Consider the following 5,000-nt stretch of genomic DNA (forward strand, 5'->3'; position numbering starts at 1 on the left):
ATATCTTGAAACTGGGAATTCTTTGGTAAAAAGGACAAAACCGATTTTAGAAGCTCTTAACCTCAATATTATTAAAGAAAGTAAGTTAATACTGATTTTGAAAAGCGTTTAATATTGTTAAAAGTTAAGTGTACCTTAGTTTTACCAGACCACTGAGCTGATTAACAGCTCTCCTAGGGCTGGTGAGATGTATTTAATCAATAGGTGGATAACCTTTGTATGTGAAAATTGCTAATTAATATCACTCATTTACATGTCACGACACCCCTGAAGATGTGACCTGTCACGATGGGTGGAAATAGGGTCACGTTGACAGGATTTTCGACCTTATAGCATTGATTTCCTTCATTCCCTAATATTTCCCTTCTGTGCCATTCTCATTTGTTGAGATTTCGGTTTATATCAACAACAACAATAATGTATCCTACAGAACAACAGCCTGTATGAATATAACATTTATTAATGAATATAACATTTATTATTTATTAATAAGAAGATGAACCCTATTCATACAGAACAAGCCCACCACGGGGACCATTGACTTGAAATTCAGGCTTCCTAAGAATATGGTGTTCATTTGCAAGAAGTTACAGAAGGCAACAGGAAATACAGAAAGAAGAGATCAGTTATTAGAAAAGAAAAAATAGATTAATAAATTAATAATTTATTTATCAGTTTTACTGATTCATTTTAATTTTATATTGATTAATGTGTTAATTTACTTTTTCTCTTCCAATAACTGATCTCTTCTTTCTGTATTTCCTATTACCTTCTGCTACTTCTTTCAAATGAACGCCATATTCTTTGGAGGCTTGAATTTCAAGTCAATGGCTCCTGTGGTTGGCTTGTTCTATGTGAATAAGGTTCATCTTTTTAATAATAATAATAATAATAATAATAATAATAATAATAATAATAATAATAATAATAATAATAATAATTTTAAAAAGTAAAATAAAGTGTAAGTAGATAACTAAAATTATCAAAATACGTTTACAAATGAAGGAAAAGAATATATATATATATATATATATATATATATATATATATATATATATATATATATATATATATATATTAATAGACAGATAGATAGATAGATAGATCCTAAACTCAGGTCTTTAAAGCGAATAACCATTATAGTTTCCGCGTGACGGAATAAAAACTACGCACGAAAGTTAATTTCGTAAGGAAATGAGTTTGGGAAATGGCCCATCTAGACGAAGAGTCGAGTAATATGAGACGTCGTTATTTAAACAGAAGTTCAGATGAGAGATCAAAGTAGAAAATGAGGTAGAGTTTAAAAAAAAAAGTTTATCTATTAAAAGTTTTTTAAAACATGTTTTGGGGAAATTGCCCCTGGGTTTCTAACGTGAGTTTAGAATGAATGGGTTCTCTTAAGGCTGGAAAGAGAGAGAGAGAGAGAGCGCGCGCGCCCAAGAATGCCCTTAATGATTGGGGCTTAAAATTTAGGCTTAAGATTGGGGATACCAGAATGCTTGAATTTATGGAAGACAGAGAGAGAGAGAGAGAGAGATAATATCCTTGATGATTAGAGCATAAGGTTGTGGATAACATAATTCTCGAATATATGGAAGAGAGAGAGAGAGAGAGAGAGAGAGAGAGAGAGAGAATGCCCTTAATGATTAGGGCTTAACTTTGAGGATTTCAGAATATTTGAATTTATGGGATGAGAGAGAGAGAGAGAGAGAGAGAGAGAGAGAGAGAGAGAGAGAGAGAGAGAGTCCGAGAATGCCCTTAATGATTGGGGCATAAGACTGAGGATTAAGATTGGGGATACCAGAATACTTGAATTATGGAAGAGAGAGAGAGAGAGAGAGAGAGAGAGAGAGAGAGAGAGAGAGAGAGAGAGAGAGAGAGAGAATATCCTAAATGATTAGGGCATAAGGTTGGGATATCAGAATTCTTGAATATATGGAAGAGAGAGAGAGAAAGAGAGAATATCCATAATGGCTGGGGCATAAGGCTGGGATACCAGAATTCTTGAATGTATGGAAGAGAGAGAGAGAGAGAGAGAGAGAGAGAGAGAGAGAGAGAGAGAGAGAGAGAAAAAAATCCTTAATGGTTAGGGCATTAGGTTGGGGATATCAGAATTCTAGAATTTATGGAAGAGAGAGAGAGAGAGAGAGAGAGAGAGAGAGAGAGAGAGAGAGAGAGAGAGAGAGAGAGAAGGGGGGGGATGCCCTTAGTGATTTGGGCTTGAAGTTGGGGATATCAGAATGCTTGAATATATGGAAGAGAGAGAGAGAGAGAGAATGCCCTTAATACTAAGGGCATAAGGTTTGTGTCATAGCAATCAAGTACTTAAAGATATATTAAATTTATTCTAGCAGTTTATTTTCCTTTACACGTGGATTATAACTTTAATTTTCTCTGTATCTATAAAAAATGTCCAGAGGATGCATTATATCAAGGTTTTAGCTATGTTAGGTATAGAGGTGCACCAAAAAAATAACTAATTCTTATCTAAGAAATATCAAAAGAAAATTACAGTATTTAATACTTTCATTATTTATTTGTCTAGTAATAATCTCTCTTTTAAGTGCTGCCATTCAAATTTATTCAGTGAATGTAAACTGAACTACAAAATCCTTATTTCCTTTCAGATGATTTGGTCTTTCTAATTCTTATAGGTGCAGCAACGTTTCAACACATATAAAGTCTTTGCAACATGTGTCATTTTTCACTCAAATGAAAGTACTTTAGTTAAGCCCCTCTGAGGAAAGCTGTGAAACTCTTAGGCCACTGGAATAAAGTTTAATAACTGGGTACTCTTGAAGCAATCTAGAAGGCAAGTAATACCTTCTTGCAATAAATGTAAGAGGGTTTTGCTGTCAAGGGCAAAGAGATTAATGGCTCTGCGTACCAAGGTTTCTGTAAGATGGAAAACAGTGTTATTTCTTTTGGGTATTGATTTTATTTTGTAAAAAGTGTAAATATATATATATATATATTATATATATATATATTTATATACATATATATATATTTATATATATATATATATATATATATATATATATATATATATATATATATATATATATATTCATGATGTTGCCTTGTAATATGTATCTTTTATAGTTTTGATATATTTACTCGTATATTTATCATGTTTTATATATTTTCATGATGTTGCCTTGTAATATGTGTCTTTCCATAATATATTTACTTGAATTATCATGTTTTATGTAGTGAATATCGTAGTGTAGTATCAGATCTCAAAAGAGTTAATGATTTAGATAACTTGACAGCATAATTTAGAATTGATAATACATTTTCAATAGTAATTTAGTATATCAGCAACATGTGTGTGTGTTCTGTGAAGGCTTGTTTCACTTCAGTTGTCATCAGTTAAGATAAGAGAGCGCTTTGTTTTGATTCACGTTTTGACAGGTCGGGAATAGTAATCAAGTTGTGTTACGATTCCTGTAAAAGTTTTGTCCCATACTCCAGGAAGATGAATGATTTCGCAATGTTACATATATTGCTCTGATCACTTATTTTTCTGATCGCTTCCCATATGATTTTTTTTTTTTTTTTTCAAATCACGTATGCCCTTTTGAGAGTAAGAGTAAATGTCTCGTTCGATTATGTCATGTTTTTTAAGATTGCAATTCAAAACATTTTGCTTCCTTCTTCTAGAACTTTCTCTCACATCCTCGTTCACAAAATGCCTTAATGATGTCATTTGATTCTTTCATTTCCTACTGGAATCCTAAAATCTATTCATTCTGATTTCAGAGGGTGACTAGTTTGGTTCTCTCTCTCTCTCTCTTTCTCTCTCTCTCTCTCTTTCTTCAAAGGAGAGAAATTATTAACGTAAAGTGTTAGTGTGGTCACTGGTATCAAACTTAGCTTTTGAAATCTGAGTTTCGGAAAATTGTATATTCGTAACGGTGCTTAACAAAAAAAGTGTTTTGTGAATCTAAAGCAGCTGCAAGTGGTTTTGCAAATGTTTTCACAAGCCTGTGTAAGGTAAAGTGAATTTCACTTATTATTACCATGGTATAATAAGGTATATTAGGGAAATTTTTCCTTAACGAAATTATTATTGATAAATCTTTTGTGTATTTTTGTGTGTTATTGTGTTTGCAATCTCTTGATTTTTCACATTGTATATATTGGTGATTTAACATTCATTTACTTAGCATTTTAAATATTTCTTGATAATTTAACATCGTATACTTGATTTAATTTTTTTATTAAAATTCTCTTTCCAAATCTTCAGCATTTCTTGTTAGTTTAAATTTTGCTTGATTAATTTAATTTCTTGATAAATTAAAGTTTTTGTGATTTAGTTTTGTTTAATAATTTGCGTCAAGAATTAATTAAATTTTGTGTTGCTTTCAAGTAATTGTTTAATAATTTGAGTCAAGAATTAATTAAATTTTGTGTTGCTTTCAAGTAATAGCAAATTTTTCAGATTGTGAATTCTAATTATAAATTTTGAATTTAAAAATAAATTTTAGTTTTTAAAATTTTTAAAAAACAGTGTTTCATTTCTTGACCACCAGTGAATAGGATTAATTGTGTGCATAACGCAAAGTGATAAACACGTTTTTTCCTTTAGTTTTTCTGAAGTGAATTAGTTTAGTTTTTCACATGATTGATGAATTTTTTAAGGGATCACTGTTACCATTAGAGTACTCAGTCATAATTTTTATTGTTATGAGAGTTCAGGTATCTAGCTGAAGTGAGGTAAATTTTTAATTCTTTGATTAGTTGTGTAATAACCAGATACTTGGTTCACATCATGACATTATATATATATATATATATATATATATATATATATATATATATATATATATATATATATATATATATATATATATATATATACATAGTGTGGGATTCCCAGTATATATTTTTTTCTTTGTAATTCCCATCTGTAATTTATAAGGACTTTCTTTGTAAACTTATTCTTGTATTTCTTCAGTCTACTAAGTAAAGGGCAAGAAGTTGAAAGGCCTTGC

General features: G+C 30.6%; 1 protein-coding gene across 2 annotated transcripts in view; it reads left to right on the top strand.

Annotated features, from left to right (window-relative positions):
• LOC136832091 (tyrosine-protein kinase transmembrane receptor Ror-like) overlaps window positions 1–5,000 on the top strand; it is a 115,492-nt gene that overhangs the window by 51,521 nt on the left and 58,971 nt on the right. The window lies entirely within an intron of this gene.

This window comes from Macrobrachium rosenbergii, chromosome 49 (assembly GCF_040412425.1).
Source record: "Macrobrachium rosenbergii isolate ZJJX-2024 chromosome 49, ASM4041242v1, whole genome shotgun sequence".
NCBI classification, from domain to species: Eukaryota; Metazoa; Arthropoda; class Malacostraca; order Decapoda; family Palaemonidae; genus Macrobrachium; species Macrobrachium rosenbergii.